Source organism: Ambystoma mexicanum, chromosome 1p (genome assembly GCF_040938575.1).
Source record: "Ambystoma mexicanum isolate Mex_15411 chromosome 1p, UKY_AmexF1_1, whole genome shotgun sequence".
Lineage (NCBI taxonomy): Eukaryota > Metazoa > Chordata > Amphibia > Caudata > Ambystomatidae > Ambystoma > Ambystoma mexicanum.
In genome coordinates this window covers 593041542-593060858 of record NC_090921.1, presented here as the reverse complement: position 1 = coordinate 593060858, position 19317 = coordinate 593041542, and the positions used below count along the sequence as shown (strand labels likewise).

At 45.3% G+C, this 19317-nt stretch overlaps 1 protein-coding gene across 1 annotated transcript in view; it reads right to left on the bottom strand.

The window, feature by feature from the left end:
* Positions 1-19317, bottom strand: part of ADAMTS10 (ADAM metallopeptidase with thrombospondin type 1 motif 10) — a 932646-nt gene that overhangs the window by 301134 nt on the left and 612195 nt on the right. The gene's annotated exons all lie outside the window — the stretch shown is intronic.

Genomic DNA, 19317 nt, shown 5'->3' with positions numbered 1-19317 from the left:
AAGTGGTGACTTGCGACTGTCTATAAGAGACGCCTTCATGACAAAGCCGTATCCTAGTGAACTACCCCCTGGGGGTCCTCAACACACAGTGAAAAGGCAGGTCCTGCACATGGACATTTTTTGTCTCAGTGATTGATCCAACATAGTTTGAGGTTGCAAAGGCATAAAAAGCAAAACTTTAAATATTTGGAAGCAGGAGATCAAAAATTGTAATAGCCTAAAGCGCGTTTAAACTTCAGACATATTTTTAAACTGGCTGAAAACCAGTTTCTAGAACATGTTCAAATATTACAGTTCAATGCTGATTGATGGACTACCCTTCCCACTTCCAATGATTTCCTGTTATCCTCCCACCCCCCTTTTGTGTACATTACTCTGTTTGCCTGCCTGCATAGTGCTGTACTAGAAATCCTATGCATACATGAAACCCAATCTACCTTAACTCACCCGTGAAGCGATGTGTCCGTTGAGGCTCTTAAAAATCCTATTGGGCAGTCATTGGGGAGGTGCTTTTTTCCAACCGCTACGTAGACAGCATGTGAACAGCATTAACAGATGCTGTGTATGAACCGTTACATTTTCCTGGATTGCTAACACCAAGCCAGGGAAAGGATCCGGCTTAACAATTCTGCTGCCACAAACCCTCTGTGTTAGGAACTCGACAGCGTGTCCGCGCACATGTGATTTAGATTCAGGAATCCAGAGGATATGGATTCCTCGAATTATCCTATATTTCGCACCTGTACAATGCACGCGGATTCACTAGGAATCTGTGTAAGTGCCTTTCACCATGCACATGCCTGGCGGGAGGCATTTGCACCCATATTCGGTCCCCAAAACGCAACTCTGGATAGATCCAACTTATCCCCCTTTGTGTTTTCGGGCTTGTAAAATGGATAAGGGGATTCTTCACCTAAATATATTACTTCTTTTAACGTTTGGATGATGTCAACATGTCCTTCTTACTTATTCTTCCATAAAGTGATTTTACAAATGTTTATTTTCATCATTAGTTCAGATCACAGAAATCTTCCAAAAGCTTATAGCAGGAGCAGGAAAGTCTACAATGGGCTTTTATCAGTCCATAAATGTACTATCATAACAGAACAGCAGTGCATCACGATGCTTTTTATATATTGATTTCCAGAAAAAGAACATAGCCAACAAGCACACGTTCCGATAAAATAATTATTTTATTTAAATATTCATGTATATTGAACTTTAATTCAAAGCACTTTAAAAATAAGAGGAAGTAAAACAAAACCCTAAGCAAAATTAAACCAGAAGCTGGTTCAGTATGAGACAAGGACGATTAGCAGCTTGGCGGAAACCAAACTGAGAGCAGATGTTCCTTTATTCCTTCCTTTATTAGGAGGAAGAAAGACACCGGTTAGCAGGTAAAGAATTCCACATTTTAGGATTTTTTTTTGAAAAGAAGGAAAACGAAACCAAGCACAAGGAGGTCGAGGGACAGAAAGCATGGTTTAAGAATAAGAGGGGAGCGATCGGAACGGAACATACAGAGTTACCAGATCAGAACGAGGATATGGAGCCAAAGCAAGAATATCTTAAAAGATGATATAGCCTTACAGAAAGAGGAGGGGTCAATAACACCAAGGGCCATAAATAGGGGAACAGTCATTATGCCATAAGATAATTTCTCCTTCAGAGGATATAGCCTTACAGAACGAGGAGGGGTCAATAACACCAAGGGCCATAAATAGGGGAACAGTCATTATGCCATAAGATAATTACTCATTCGGAGGATATAGCCTTACAGAACGACGAGGGGTCAATAACGCAAAGGACTATGGGCCTCATTACACGGATGGCGGTAAGGATTTACCGGTACCGGTAAAATACCGGTACCGGTAAATCCTTACCGCCTTACTACGAGGTCCCTTTGCGGGTTGGGGGATTTAACGCCTGCTTTTTGCAGGCGTTAAAATCCAACATGCAAAGGGACCTCAGAGCTAATTACGGCACCGCAAAATTGCGGTGCCGAAATTAGCGTCTTCCCCATTCCCATAGAGCCCTATGGGGCAGAAATGGGAATGGGGAAGGGAAATGGTGGAAGGGGGATTTACCGCCCCTCCAACCTTGGAATGGGGCGGTAAATCCCCTTTCCACCAAGGCGGTGCCGGTATTTTACCGGCATGAGCCATGGCGCCAATAGCGCCATGGCTCACCGCCTACCGTGTAATGAGGCCCTATAAGTAGGGGAACGGTCATTATGCCATAAGATAATTACTCCTTCCGAGGATATAGCCTTACAGAATGAGGAGGAGTCAATAACACTAAGGGCCATAAGTAGGGGAACGGTCATTATGCCATAAGATAATTACACCTTCCGAGGTCTGGAAGGCTATTAGCACATAACAGTGCTAACAATACATGTTTTAGCTTTCTGGTGGTGAAGTTTAAAACTTTAGTTTAATAGCATGTAAAGTAAATAGAAAAGCAGAGTTAGTAAATTAAATGTGGTTTTATCTTGTAGTATTTAAATAACAAATGTGTCTTTGTTAAGCATTTCAATTGATTGCACAGTTGGTTAAACTGGACTGTGCAGTGACAGGAGCATGCAAAAGTGAACCGTTTTTCTGAAAGAAAGTAAAATCATTTTGCCATGCTGTAGCTTTCTCCTTGATGTGTTAAATAGGATATTGCAGAGAAATAGTGGCAACCTCAGAGTGGGAGTGTCTTGTTGACAGAAACCTTGCCCGGATATTGCATGGTTGTTTCCCTTTTTTCTTTCGAGTAAACATGTTCAAAATGCAGTCAATTGCATTAGTTATTGACTGCATTTTGACTGAGAGGAAGTCAATAACGATCACCATGTGCTAATAATACACAGTAAATGAAATTCGAAAAAAGCAGGAATAGGAAGCCAATGCATGCAAACAAGATAGGGAGAGACAGCGGCAGAATAGTTATTACAAAGAAGACGAATGGTAGAGTCAAGAATACACTGGAAAGAAAGAAGAGAACATTTGGGAAGACCAACCCAAAGAGAGCAAGAGTAGTTTAAATGGGGCAGCACAAGAGATTGAAGTAAGGTTTTAGTAGCGGAAAATGTAAGCAGATGGTTGATTTTCTTGATGTTCATCAAGACAAAAAAATGAATTTTAGTAACTGCAAAAATGTGTTTTTTATAAGTAAGCGCAAAGGTGAAAATGAAGTCAAAATAACGAGCAAATGACGCAAGTGAGATAGAAGGGGGGAGAATTTGTACAGAGAGACAAACAATAGAATTTCTTTTATTCGTATTACGATAAAGAGATCCGATCCAAGACTATGGCCGAAAGACGTCAAAGATGAAAATGAAGATTACACAAAGAAGAAAAGGAAAAGATCATCTTAGTTTCATCATCATATTGTCACAAATGGAGCAGAAACCACCCTGAGTCTTTGAGGCGGTGCAGGGGTTTTTATTATAGATACAGCACCAGTTACACAGACGGTTGTTTTGAGCAATGATTAACTTGCTCAGGGCAGAGACAGGCCAATGGTTCAATTGAAGGCAACGGATCAAAAGGGGTTAGGGGAGTGGCGCTAGGGCCATCCCTCTCTCTCATCTGCCGACCACCCTCTTCCCTAACTCGGATGTCCATACCATCTGATTGGTTCTGCCAAACGTTACCCCTACTGTCTAAGTTCTGACTTAGACTAGTGATGGTTCTCTAAATACACCCTCACTGACTCCCTCAAGGGCTTCCTAACTTTCCCTAATCTCACCAAACGTTAGTGTTCTGATAGGGATTGGGGTTGTGCCTTGCAATACCTCTGTAGGATTCAAATTGTTTCCCTCTCACCCACTGTCACCTTACCCTTCTACTCTACCTACATCCTCACCCTCAACTCTTCCCCACCAACCTTTAGTTCCTCCGATGTTTCACTGCTCTTGTCTCCCGCTTCCACCATTCTTTCCCCACTACCTCTCCCACACTCTTCTCCCACACTACTACTACTATTCCCACACTACTACTAAAACTCCCACACTTTACAATACCACTCTCCTTTTGCTCACACAACCACATCCCACTCATTACACTAAATAAACTACCCTCACTTGCTTCCCATTCACGCTCACTCACACTGAAGTGCCCTTCCACTAACTAAACCAATACCGCACCGTTTGATACAATAGCTTCCACACTGCATGGATGTCTTCTTCCTCCTGCTGGTCTCTTCGTCCTCCTGCTGTTCCTCTGACCTCAAAAGAAAAACTTCCTGCTTCCTGTCTTTTCAAATATAGCTCCCCTCTTGCCATTGGTGCTCTTGCTCTGGCCAATACTACTGATCTTTTCCTGCCTAGGTGGTGTTACCAGTGGAAGCATAGCATAAGTAACAGGGTAAGCCACGCCCCTTTTTGTTCTATGCAAATTGCAGCAGAATAGCCATTGTGGGGCTGCCAGTCCACAGTTTGAGTAGTCTGTACGGAGAGCTTTGCCTTTCGGCTTCCCTGAGGTATGTCCGCCCCATTGAGGTTTGCGTTATTCGAGGTACTCTCCAGTGGTTTACTCAGTGTCCTGCTGTCTGCTGTTGGGACGGACTGCCGCTCGGCAGTGGAGCCCCGTCTGTATCTTTAGCGCTTTCACATAGCGGGGAGCTCTTGGCTCCCTCAGCTGAGAAGTGTCTCACAGTCGAAGTCTCCCCGCCGAATACATTACTTTCTGGAGGGTTGCTGTTTACGGAATGGGACAAGATCTTTAAGGGCGCTTGGTTGATGCTGTGGAATGATGGCTGCTGTTCTATGAGCTGCCGCTCGTCTGTGCTGGCAGTTCTAAAGGAAGAGCCTGAGGTGAACATTGATGTTTTGAGGTATGATGTGAGACAAAGGTGTACTAGTATATAAACAGCCACAGAAGGAAGAGGTAACGGTTGCCCCCCCAGCTGCCAACTCCCCCCTCAGTGCAATAGCTGGCTTTGGATATCTCCCACGCTCGCGCATAAGGGGTTCCCATCCCCTTTCGACAAGGCCACCTTACAGGCCTTGTCATGATATAAATATGTCGCAAATCCAAAGAAGGAAATTAGAGATTCCAGAGGAGTAGTGTAAAAAGTGAATAGAAGAAGGCCAAGAACAAGACCTTTAGGAAGCCCATAAGCAAGTGAGCAAGACAAAGAAGAGCCCTTCCATAATACAGTGAAAGAACGATTGTGCAAATAAGTTGAAAACCAGGAATTCATGGAGCCAGATAAACCAAAGAAGATAATGAAGAATTTACAATAGTTGTCCACAGTGTAAAAGGCAGCACAGATCAAGAAGAACCAAAATAGAATAATTTTTATGGTGAGGAGTATGAAGGATAAAGTTAGAGAAGAGCATATTCAGTCGAATGACCTGCGTAAAACCTAGTTTGAACCAGACACCAAACATTGTCAAATTGTTAAGTAGAAAGCTGAGGAAGAACAAGTCCTTCCAGGACTTTATAGAAGCAGGAAAGAAGTGAAACAAGTGCACTTATTATAGAGGGTATCTTTCCCTTGTTTAAGGATTATTGACCCCCGATACTTGAGTGATAGCTGGGTGCACCTTTACTTGTTTTTTCCTTTTCAAATTAGAGAGTACAGTAGGAATAATAGTAGCAGGTTGTAGTTATTAGGAAAACAGCCAAATTGGAGAGAGAAATTGAAGAGCAGGGCCAGGTAAGGCAGAGGTGAAGGAAAGGTAGATTTAATGAAGGAGATGAGCAAAGGGTCAAGAGAACCGGTGGTAGAATATGCACAAGGGACACCTGAAGTACATTTTTCTTTGGAGAGCACAGCAAACGAAAAGAGGGAAGAAGAGAAATTAGTGGAGTAAAGGAGGCCAGGTTTAGAAATAACATACAAAGCAAGATTAAGAGATTAGAACAGGAAGAATGGTCTAGTTGAAGGGGCGACAGTAATCTGTTAAGAGTAGTAAAGAAAACAAGGAGAAGAAGCTTGGGAAATAATACAATTCAGAGTAGAAGGCTTTAGCCTTTCGGAGAAAAACAGAATGAGAAGATTGACAATGTAATAAAAGAGAAAGGCTAATGGCAGATTTAGCATCATGACAATTTATTTTGGCTTTGCAAAGTTAGCCGTAAAAGCTTTAAAGATAGAGCAAACCAAGTGGCAGTACAAAGAGTATCCAAAGAGGATTGAAAAGCAGAGTGAAACGTTTGACTTGAGAAATACACATTGTATTTGTATTTGTATTTATTTATTTATATAGCGCACCAGGCCCAGGGGCAACCGGGCGCATAACTTGGATACAACATGATAAATGCATAACATGGCAGTATAACAATGTTTTTACAGTAGAATTACAAGATTTTGCAATCAGGAGAGTAGCAGTAAGAAGCTAAGCAGAATGCAAAAACAAAGGTAGGTCAGAGTACAAATAGGGCAGTGAGCAGTGTTAGATGTCTTGGGAGGACAGCCAGGCTTTGGTAAGGTGTTTGAATTTCAGGAAGGAAGGTTCTGCTCTCAGCTCATTAGGGAGTGAGTTCCAAAGTTTGGCTGCCAAGATAGGGAAGCTGGTTCCACCTGATCTTTGGAGATTGAATCGTGGGATGACAAGTCAGTTGGCTTGGGGCGATCTGCGAGGTCTAGTGGAACTATGGAGGGCAAATCTGTTTGTCAAGTAACAGGGTGCTTGGTTGTGAAGGCATTTATGGGTGAGAGCCAAAGACTTCAAGGAAATGCGGTCTGGGATAGAGAGCCAGTGAAGGTTACGCCTAGTGTCAGATATGTGCTGGCGCCTGGGAATGTTGAGGGCCGCTCTAATCGCATTGTTTTGGACAATTTGTAACTTATTTAAGTTACAGCGATTGGTACCAAGGTAAAGGGCATTACAGTAGTCGACCTTGGACAGTACGAGGGTCCTGGCCAAGGTCACACAGTTAGCTGTAGAAAGGAACGGGCGACATGCAGTAATAAGCTTACAGGTATAAGCTGCTGCTGATGAGACTGAGTTAGTTTGTCTAGTCAAGGATAAGGTCGAGTCAATGTAAATCCCTAAGGTTTTCGTGTCCTTAGCAATAAGGATGGTATTCCCATCAATGGTGAAGGACTTGAGAAGCAGAGTCGAGTTTAGTGAGTTTTTGTGGTGAGCCAAGAATGAGGAGCTCTGTCTTTTCATCATTTAGACACAGTCCGTGTTGAGCCATCCAAGCTTGGATAACCTGGTAGATGGCGTTGATGGCGAGGGAATCAGTAGTGTAGTCACCTGTGATGGGGATTAGTATCTGGGTGTCGTCCACGTAATTGGTATACGTGACACCCAGGTGGTCCAGAATATCAAAAAGGGGTTTGGTGAACACGTTATATAACGTGGGCGAGACACAGGACCCTTGAGGCATGCCACAGGAGCCCGGAGCAGGTGGGGCGGCTGCTAGTGGAGAGAACACACGCATTGTTCTATTATTGAGGAAGGAACTGATCCAAGTAGTGGCTTTGTCTGAGAAGTGAACAGCTGATTTGAGGTGGTGACAAAGAATTTTATGATTAACAAGATCAAAAGCAGCCGACAGGTCCAGGAGAAGTAATAGCGCAAGTTTGCCTTTGTCTTTGAGATCTTCGATCTGCGTTTTTAAATCGATAAGGGCAGTTTCAGTGCCGTGGCGTGGCCGAAACCCCAATTGCCTGAGTCCCAGAAGTTTGTTTGATTCAAGGTATTCTTGAATTTGTAGGTACGCCGCACGGTCAAGGATTTTTAGTAGAAATGGGACAGTGGTGATTGGCCTATAGTTTGTAGGTATGCTGGGATCCAAAGTAGGTTTTTTCAGGAGCGGGATGACCCACGCATCCTTCAGGTTGTCCGGAACAATCCCAGAGCTAAAGGAGGAGTTGATGAGCGTAGTGATCTGAAAAGTCACTTAAAGAAAGGAGAGGCAAAGATGGATCCAAAGAATATGCAGAGAAATGATGAATGTCACAGTGATAATAGGTGGAAGGAGGAAGAAAGGAGGGTAGTAGTGGGGGCAGAAAAGGGGAAAGCTGAGAGAAGTAGAAAATAAATAGTCAGAGGCAGGCACACTAAGTGTTTGGTGAAAGAAGATTGGCAATATCAGGGGTAGCAAAAATAATACCCAGAGTTCCCCTTTATTGTGAGTGGATGCAGAAGGAAAGAGAAAGAAATACAGAAATACAAGTAAATAATTGGTGAAAAAAAGGATACCCATCAGTCAGGTGAACATTAACATCACAAAGAAAACATTAAGAAGGGCAGATAACTGAAATAGAAGATGGGAGAAAATTATGCAAAGAGCCTGGTGGGTGATATATTTAGTATTTTTAGTATTTAGTATTTATTTACAGTGCGCGCCTAACCCGGGGGTAGCAGGGCGCAGAGGCATCAAGAGGATTGCGAAGCTTGTTACATACATAGTGATGAAGTCCAGTTGGGGTTACATTACTGGAGCATCATAGACAGTGGACGCCGGAGAGACATAACTTACAAGAGTATACAGATACAAAAGGCAGAATATATCATGAGTTGTATCTACGCAGATCAGTTGACCACCACCTATGTGTACAGATTAACAGTCATAGTAGTGTGGCGCAGCAGGCAGGCATTATATATCATGGTTCTTAAGCCACTGAATAGTCTTTGATCTGAATTGGCGGTAGGTGAGGTCCTCCCTGCAAGTAGGTGGAAGGGAATTCCAAAACTGCGCGGCTTTTACAGGAAAGCTATTCCCTCCAGACATCATGCTTTTAAATCTAGGCACAAGGAGGAGATTAGAATTGACCATTCTAGTGGGGCGGGAAGAAGCTGGTCTGGTGAATTTAGTTATTAGGTATTGAGGGGCTGCTTGGTGGAGGCATTTGTGAGTCAGAGAGACAGATTTGAGGGATATTTTGTCTTTTGTAGGAAGCCGATTGACAGATCTTCTAGTCTCAGAAATGTGGGCTTTCTTTGGGATGCTAAGGGCAGCTCTTAGGGCGTTATTCTGTAGGATTCGAATTTTATTTGTGATATATTTGTTGCAACCTACATAAAGCGCATTACAATAATCCAGTTTGGACAGGATCAGAGCCCTGGCTAGGGTGATGCAGTAAGAAGGTGAGAGGAATGGTTTGGCTGCTCGGATAAGTTTGCAAGTGTAGGATGTGGCGGATGCCATGGCATTAACTTGCTTTTTGAATGTGAGAGTGGAATCTAGGTAGAAGCCAAGGGTTTTGACCTCCTTGGCTACAACAATCTTATTATTATCAATTACGAAAGAGGAGTAGTTTAGATCTAGTTTGTTAAGGTTATGTGGAGACCCTAGAATGAGGAGTTCTGTTTTGTCATCATTCAGGCATAGACCATGTAAGGCCATCCATGCCTGGATGATGAGGTACACTTTGTTGATGAAGGCCAAATCCTTGTCATAATCCCCCGTCAACAGGATGAGGATCTGAGGATCATCGGCATAATTAGTGTAGGTGATACCCAGATCATCTAGATCATCAAAAAGGGGCTTCGTGAAAATGTTGTACAGGGTCTGGGAGACGCAGGATCCCTGGGGCACGCCACAAGTGATAGGCGATGGGTCGGCTGCTGCTAATGGGGAGAAGACTCATTGTGCGGTTGTTAAGGAAGGATTGGATCCAACCGGTTGCCTCTTGAGAGAATTGGGCTGCTTTTTGTAAGTGGTTGCATAGGATCTCATGGTCGACCAGGTCGAAAGCGGCTGAGAGATCAAGGAGTAGCAATAAAGCAGACTTACCCTCATCTCTCAGCTCATCTATCTGTGCCTTGAGATCTAGGAGTGCAGTTTCAGTACTGTGCTGAGGCCTGAAGCCAGATTGTCGGACTCCAAGGAGATGGAAGTGTTCAAGGTAATGTTGGATTTCTTGCTATGTTATTTTATCGAGGATTCTGAGAAGGAATGGTACTGTGGTGATGGAGCGGTAGTTGGTAGGAGTGGCGGGGTCTAGATTAGGTTTTTTGAGAAGGGGGAGGACCCAGGATTGTTTCAGGTTATTGGGTACGGTGCCTGATGTGAATGACGCATTTATTAGTTTGGTAATAAATGGTGCGAGATCACGAGCCGCATCTTTTATCAATTGTGCTACGCATAGGTCCCTGTGGCAATTTGAGGGTTTGAGGGTGAGAATGACATTTTCAACCTCTTTGGTAGATACTTTATGGAAGTTTAAGTGGGGGTTGGGTGCAGGGGTATGCGGCAGGGTGGGCTGTGTCGTTTTAGCTATCAGGATACAAGGTTTGGTAGGAGCGAGAAGGGAATCTTTTTTAATGCTTATCTTTGTCTTCAGAGAGGTGATTTTGTTAGCTAAAGCGTTTTGTATATCCGTGCACCAATTCTTATCCTTGAGGCAAGAGTCAGGTACTTGGATAGGCGATTCTACCTCTTTTAGTATTGTAAAGAGCTCTCTGGTGTTGGATTTGGCTTGCGAGATTCGAGTACTATAGGACATTTGTTTGGCCAGGATAATTTCTTTTTTGTATTGGGAGGCTAGTATATTCAGGTTTTTCTTGTTGTTTTCTGAAGGATGTGATCTCCAGGTTTTTTCACATCGTCGCTTTTCCTGTCTGAGGGCTTTAAGGTGAGGAGTGAACCAAGTGTTGATATGTTTACGACGTTTGCTCTTTCTCAACTTCAGGGGAGCTATGTCATCAAGGGATGAAAGCATGATTTTGTTGTATAGGTTTACCATCATGAAGGGATGTGTGTGATCCGGAATGGCATTTAGCGTTGGTAAGATCAAAGGGAGAACGTTTTCTGGGGTGATGTTTTTTGTTTCGGGTCTGGACCGCTGGAGCTATGCTATCTGGTTGCAGTTGCACTGGTGTCACCTCTAAAGTGTACGAGATCAGGTAGTGGTCATTCCAAGGCTGTGGAAGTATAGATGAGACCAGGACTGGGCAATTATGCGCAGCTAACCAGTCCAAAGTTCTACCTTTAGTATGTGTCGGCTGTGTAATTTTCTGGGTGAATCCTAGTTCCTCGAAGGTGTTATTGATAATTTTGGCATTGGCATCCGAGGGGTCACTAAGACCAAGGTTAAAATCTCCTAATAGGATGCTTTGTGTGGAGTTCTTAAGGTTATTGGATAGGATGTTTGTAAGGTCTTCTTCAAATGATCCTAGAGGGCCAGGTGGTCGGTAAATGAGGTGAATGGAAATAAGACTGTGTTAGCTAAGGTAAGCTTAGCGGTAAGGGATTCACATGATCTTACGTTAGAGGGTGGCGAGATTATCAATGAGAGTTTCGTTTTGGCTATAATGCCAAGACCTCCGCCTCGAGAGGTAGTACGATTGAGTCTTAGTAGCGTGTAGTCATCTGGGATGGCTAACATGATTGCGGGACCTGCTGTTGGATGGAGCCATGATTCCGTGATAGCTAAGAAATCCAGATCTTCATTATGTAGTAGGTCAGCAATGTCTATTGCATGGGCTACCATAGAGCGGGCATTTATAATTGCGCCCTTGGTTCCAGGATTTGTATTTGTATTTGTTTTATTTGTATAGCGCAAACCAGGCCCGGAGGCTACCGGGCGCATATCTTAGCAACAGTGGTTACATAATATTACGACATTTCAGGTAACATTTAAATTGTCATAGTAATCAAACGCATTGGTAGTTTGTACATATATACATAGGTAATCAAGTAAAGTGCAGCTTGGACCTCAGATGTGACTAGCCAATGTTTGGCTTTGTGTTTGGTTATGTGCTTGAAGTGGGAGAATGTAACAAAAGACTCCCACCAATCCCCTCACGCCCCTGGCCTAGAGGATCGCGGCCCAGACACCCGCCACGAGAGGAGTTTGCCTATCTACCAGACGACCAAATACCCTGGTACAGGAACATACAGATGTGCCCACCAGCCTGCCCTGCCCATGCCGACACCTGCGGCATGGATGAACTCGACTGAACCATTCAACAGTAAATAAACACATCGTTAGAGATGCCATGACGACCTAGCCAACGGTCAGCACACACGTGCAAACATGCACACTGGACACTCCCACACCAATCCACACGAAGAACATATTCAGTGCTATGACCTAGGTGACGGACACACCCACTGACGCGCATCTTTATTATTTTTCACATAGGTTTTTCAAAATGCAGAAACGCAAGACGCACAACAAACTCATCTGAAATGCTTGCTGACGCTTCTCCTTACCCATGCATTGCAATAAGAAATATAACGAAGACATGATACTGGGGATAAAGCAATATGATACCATAACCTAAAGCGCCGTGCATCAAACATCCCCACCTATGCACCAGGCCCAAGTAGGCCGCAAGCAAGAGCCTCCATGAACATTGAACGAGCAAGAGTACAATTGCTGACCTTGCAGAGTGAGCCCGGCGAGAACAGACAGTCAAGGGCACAATGTTGCAAACTCGCATGCCACAAGCCGAAGCCAAGGTCACACCTGCAAACTAAGCCAGACACACAGTGGAAAATGCAATATTAAATGTGCAGAATTCTGCCTCAACCACGGTCTCTCCTCACATGACCAAACCGAACCTGACAGGGTGCCAGACCCAGGAGGAAGGAGGCGCCTGGATCCAACGTTTTGAGACACAGGCAGCAACAATGAAGCAACTCAATGGACATCTCCGGCGGTGGGAGTAGTCTGCCCTCCAGCATATGAACAAATCCTCGCATTGTCTGCGCATACCCATAGTTATACATTGTTGCAAATGACAGGTGCACCGCGAGCTGGGAACAGCGATGGTCCCAGACTGGGGGGCTCGCGAGTGGACCAATCAGAACATGGGGCACTTATCACTGACGCCATTAACATTAGCCAATCCTCAGGGGTCTTCATGTAACAATTTTCATGTATCTAATTGAAGGGACAACCCAAGTATACCACCTGACTGACCCTCAACCACTAACAGCGTTCTCTATACGTATGCTATACTAACCCTACCACTCAAGGAACCAATCCAGAGAGGCGATAGGTTTTTTTTGCTAACTTTCCCAGGTGACGCAAGTAGCGCGTCATACTGAGGTAAAAAGGGCCTGCGAGCCCCACGAAAAAAGAGAGAGAGTCAGGACGGACGCGTACGATCCTTGACCCATCCCTGCCGTTTTTTTTAATAAACAGCAGATCCACCTTGCTTCTTGCGTGTGCCTCATACTCATTTTTGGGATACGCGGGAGGAGTTGGGGCCTCCCTGCCCGGGGGTCCGCGGACGGCCAGCAGACCCGGCAGAATTTCCCCCCGACAAGTTGGAGGCACTGCTGAGATCTGTTTAAGATCTGCTTTTATTTTATTTTTCCGAGTGCTCCCGTTGCGAGGAGGCCCGGCGGAGCGGCCCCCTCTGCCGCTGCCCCCTTTTGAGGACTACAGGACCATCGTGGAACTGCGAGAAGACCGGACAGCGCAATCCGGATATTGGCCTTCGGGAGCCGGTTGAGAAGTATCCCGCCCGCGGTTGGCGAGTGTCCAGACGTGGTCCAGACGAGGGGAGGTGGCGAGCCGCTTGGAGGGGTGCACGCAGTCGAGCGGCCCCGCATCAAGAGAACTTGGTGAGTATGCCACGCCCAACAAGCAATGTGAAATTGTGAGGGAGGGGGGAGGAATAGAATACGGGAGGCGGGAGGTGTTACACAGGTGCGCGGCGAAGGTTTGATAAATTAGTATTGACGGTGAAGTGAATGGTAGCTGGACAAGTGCGAGAGCAGTCTGCTACGTTATGGAAGAGGAGGGGGCGGAGCACGAAAACATCACGTGCGGCCGCTCGTAGAAACTGATTGGCCTAGGACGCGACCACGTGTAAGGGTGTGGGTGTGTGCTGTTTCCTACGATTTGGTGATTATTGATCAATGAGTAGATGAGGATCCCTATTGATCGAGCAGGAAACTCAATAGACAGATGACGTTTCCCTGTAGGCGGAAGCTAGCTGGTTGCCTAATACGGAAGATAATTGGCTGGTTAAGCCCTCCTGTCGAGGGGCGTATCACACGCGAGGCGACGCAGTGTGCGCAGTCCGATTATATTGTTGATTACCTTGTTCCAGGCGTGACAAGAGGACAGCTGTGCGGTTAACAGGGGTGGATTGCAAGCATATTTTGGCCTTTTAAAAACATGAAAAGAACTTACCAGTAGTTTTGGAAGAGATCGGTGACGTCACCAGGAGGGCTTTCATAGGATATCTCGAACGCGAGGCATTTTTCGGAGAGTGGTGGGGAAGAGAATAATGGTAAGGGAGTGGAGACGGAGATAAAAGGTAACAAGTAGATCGAGGCAAGGTGAAAAGGGGGACATGGCCGCGCACGGAGAACGCCGGCCACGACAAGTGAAGAAAGAGGAGGAGGGGTGAAACAAAGTGGGACGGCTGTATAAGAACGTCACACAGGGCACGCAGCCGCAGGGGGCTACGTGCGCCTCGGCCGTAGGGGGCCGTAAAGGTGTTCGGTAAAGGAAGAAAAGAAAGAAAAGAATATACAAATGCAAATGCTATATTTTACTATTTTGTTTTAGCGGACAATCGCAAGTCCCCAAAATTACGGGGCCAGGTAAAGATCTGAAATTGTATAGCGTACACTATTAGCAAGATAACCACTACCATATAGAGGGAGGATAACAATTGAAGTGCTACTATGTCACACGGGACAGGATCGGGAGGGTGGGGAAACACCCTCACTACCCCGCTACAGCATATATGTAAAACACTGTCACCCCATAGGGAGAAACTGATCAAATACAGCATAGAATGGACACAGGGGACGGACAACAAAATGACGACACCATGGCCGCCTAATGGCAGTTTCGATCCATATACCCAACATTCACTATTAACCCATCTGCATAACACATACAAGGGGAAGAAGTTGACACACCACGTGGAGGTGTTTAACTTATGGAGGATGTTCCAAGGGTCCCGACCAGGACCAAACGGAATGTTCACTGTGGGGGAAACAACGGAAGCGAAGATTAAGGAGGAAGGAGAGAATGGGTAAAAAGAGAGTGAAGGCACACAGAACACGGGGAACGGACAAGAGGGAGGAGAAAAGAGCAACAACTCAAACGAAAAGGAAATAAAAAAGGAACAGAGCGACAATATGCCCCTAGCGAAGGTAGTGAAAACGGAGGGAGGGGGGTTGTATCCTTTAAGAGAACTAGGAGAAATAGTAAGAGAACAATTAAGGGCGGCTGAGGGGTACTCGAACCCGGCATACAGCCCGCCACCATATACAGCTACAGGTGGCCACACGGGAAGGGAGCGGACTACGACGGGATCAGCTCATAGGAAGACGCCCGCAGGGGAGGGGAGGACTGGCGAAGAGCAGATCGCGGAAATAGGACATGATGAGTGGGTAGCTGCGCAGGTACTATTAAAATTACAAGGTTCATTAACAGGAGAAGAGAAGGAGGTAGTAAGGAAAATGGAGGAGGATAATACCAGGAAGAGTGAAATGAAAGGGGAAGAGGGGAAAAGAAAGGAGGAAGAGCTGTTAAGACAAAAGGAAGAGATTTTGGAGGAACGATTAGCAGAATTAAGGGATGAGCAGAATGCACTGATCAAGCAGCTTGAGAGAGAGGAAAGAGAGAGCACGGGAAAGGAAAGAAAGTAAGAATGAGTTGGAAAAAATGAGGGAACGAACTGAGGAGCAAAAGAGAGAAGCCGAAAGATTAAAGGCAGTAGCAGAAAGGGTATCACGAGCAGCACTGCGTGACAGGAAAAGAGAGGAAGAAGAGAATGAAAAAGAAATGGCAATATGGAAGAGGAGATTACTATCAGAAACGACAAGGAAATACGAAGAAGGGAGGATGATAGAGGGTATATTAGAGCGGGAAAGAGCGAGATGGGAAAGGAAGAAAGAAGATGAAAGGATATTGGAAAAGATGAGTAGTGAAGTAATGGAGGAATTGAAAAAGAAAAGAGAGGAAATTGGTAGAGAAATAGCGGAGAAAAATGAAGGGGAAAGAGAAGATAGGAGAGGGGAGAGTGAAGTAAGGAGGTATGTACACAGAGACACAGAAGTAGCAACAACATCAGCACAAAGGGGAGCAATTGGTAAAAAAGAAACGGGAGGAACGGATCTAATAGACTTAAAAACAGTAACGATTAGGGGGAAAAAGACAGATTGGGGGTTGCCATTCCTGGATGACTTTTGTAGTGAGGAAGAAGAAGGAATGGAGAAGGAAGGAAGAAATAGTGAAAGGGAAAGCCTAGATAAATTATACATCACCCGGACAAATAGAGAATCACCATGGGCCTGCAGGAGAAAGGAAGAACTGGAGGGAAGTGAGGGGGAAGAGCAAGGAATGGCGGGAAGGCAGACACGTGCAGCTACACCCTCATCATCCCGTCCAACATGCTCCACCACCCCACACTCATTACGTGCAACATGCCCACCTAAACTCGCACCCTTCCCCCACGAACTGACACCCTATGCAGGCAGGCTTAGAGACCTCCCTGGACGCAGGCAGGGAGAACGAATACACACGCCCACATTAAATAAAGGAAATGATGAAAGAAGGGGAAGAGATGGAGGAGAAACAGTTACGAGCAGGGGAAATATGGACGCAATTGACGATGTAGAAGACACGGAAGAAGAGGAGGGGTGCACGGACTCCATTTTGTGGAACCCAGGGAGTCAAACAGGACACAACTTAATGCCACTTCTGGAGAGGGGAGGGGTTAGACCACAATACGTCCGTTGGAAGCATGCAGACAAGGAAAATATAAAGTGCAGGCTCCCATCATTAAGTGGAGGTGCGGGAAAATGGATATATGAAATGGAAAAACACACCGCAGGACAGAAACTGGCAGTGGGCGATGTAAAGGGCCTTCTAATATCAATATTGGGGGATGCAGCAGATGACATCTGCGAGAGAGCAGGCTTCCCCGGGGTCACAATAACAAACACATCACACGATGGGGCACCATTCGCAAACTGTAGACATGCATTATGGCAAGCGCTGAGGGTACAGTACCCAGACACATCAGACATAGGAGCAATTACCTCACGCAAGATGCGTGAGAACGAAGATCCTGTTGATTATATCCAGGAAATTCAAGAGAAGTGGCGTATGGAAACTAGAGAACAATGGGAACAATGGGACAAAACACCAGCAATATTCTATCATATACTAATACAAGGGCTCCCAGAAGCAGTTCAGAAACAACTGAAGAAGGTAGTGGGGATGGAAGCAAAAGCATGGCCAGAAATACAACTGACGATAGTACATCATTGTAGGACATGGCAAGAAAAGATGAAACAAAAGGAAGAGGATAGAAAAGCGGAAGAGGCTAAATTGGTACAGAAAAAACTTACTAAATACACGATGGAAGGTGCACTAATAACTACACCTGCAACAATGACTCAAAACCCCACACAAGTAGTGGCTGCACAAGATCCCTCCCAAATACAATCATCCGCCAGGAGCCGGATATTATAATTACAACAGGGGAAGGGGAGGAATGATGAGGGGGAGGGGATACGGTTACATACGGTTATAACACACAACAGCAAGGGGGAGGATTCAGAAATGTCTGCCCCTCCGGGCAACCAGTATACCAGGACAATTCAGGGAGCTTTCCATGGCAGAACAGGGAACCACCGGTATGTTGGATTTGTGGATTACTAGGGCACATGTCATGCACATGTAGAATGAGACCAGGCACACCATCATGGGGAGCACAGGGACAACAAGGACCTACAAGGGAACAGCAGGACACCCAACAACAGCAGGCACTGCAACCGGAAAATGTGCAGCAACAACTAGTAACACAACAACAGCCACAGGCATATTCACTACCACAGCAACAAGTAGCAATAACACAACAACGTCAAGTGCAGCAAGTACAGCAACCTGCCCAAATTCAAGACCATAACATAACCACTACCAATACACAACTACAGCAAACACAACTGGGAAGGGTGACGGTCCTGGGACACAACCCTTACACAGGAAGTGGTCAATCATTATACCCACAATAGGACAGACCACAGACGGCCTTGGTGTGTCCCATCCTGTCGGTAACACCTAATAGTGCGGAGGAACCACGCATAGAGGTAACGATAGGTGACAAAAAATTGTCATTTCTTGTTGACACCGGGGCGACCCGGTCTTGCATAAGGGAAGGTAAATTTAAGATGTCAGGTGAAGCCATGAACACCCAAGGATTCTCTGGGGCTAGGGGGTTGGTTCCCTTTACTGATAACATTCCCTTATCAATAGGGGATTATGACATGTCCGTCCCGCTTTTATATTCTAGGGCCTCACCAGTAAACATACTGGGGAGAGACATAATGAGCAGGTTGAATGTGACGATCTCCTTTACGGAGGACGGCATAATTTGCTCCACTCCAGGAATAAACATGCTCACTGTACAACAAATTATGCAAGCATATTGTGGACAGACAGTGATTAGGGCTAAGCCAGTAGATGGCGAACTATTCCAGTACGGAACAGACATGACATTTGCATGGATGCCAGGAATAGAAGGAAAGATCTGGAGAAGGCCAACTGCCTTTTTGCTTAGACCAGAAACACCAGCCAATGAACCAGGAGGAAAGGTGATTTCAGTGAGCTTGGAGAGCATTAAAGCAACTGCTGATTATATCGCAGTACATGCCCAAGACAGAGAAGGAAGAGCCTGGAGGGCAGTGATAGCCCTAGCAGAGGGATGCAGGCTCACCCAGGTGTCAGACGAGGAGCTCTTTTCAGAAGAAAAGGAAGAAGGTGAAATGGTATTTATGATGAGTGTAGACATATGGCTAAGAGTAACATACAAACAAGTGGCACAGAAAATTGCAATGGCACTTGAAGCACCCACATCCACCCCAGTTCCCTTCTTTGAGGAGGATATGGCAAAAGTCCCAACATCATTATGGACTACTAGTCCCTATGACGTGGGGTGCATAAAGAGTATAGGGGGAGTAAGAATAAAATTGAAAAAAGGTGCAATACTCCATAGAGTGAAGCAATACCCACTATCAAAAGAGGCAGATGAGGGCATATATGAAACAATAACAGCCCTTATAAACAATGGCATATTGGAACCATCAGAATCACCATGTAACACAGCTGTATATCCAGTGCGCAAAGCTAAAGGAGGGTCTTGGCGCTTCATCCAGGACCTCAGGCCCTTGAACAACATAGTGGAAGCAGAATACCCCATAGCAGCAAACCCGGCCACAATATTGTGTGGCATTCCAGCAGAGGCATCACAATTTACAGTGATTGACCTCAAAAATGCCTTTTTCTCAATACCCCTGCATCCAGACTCACAAGATCTAACAAGCTTCACGTACAGAAACACAAAATGGAAACACACCAGATTGCCACAAGGGTACTGCGAGTCACCCTCAATTTTCAACAGAGTAATACAGATGGACTTGGGAAACATTGAAGTGGAAA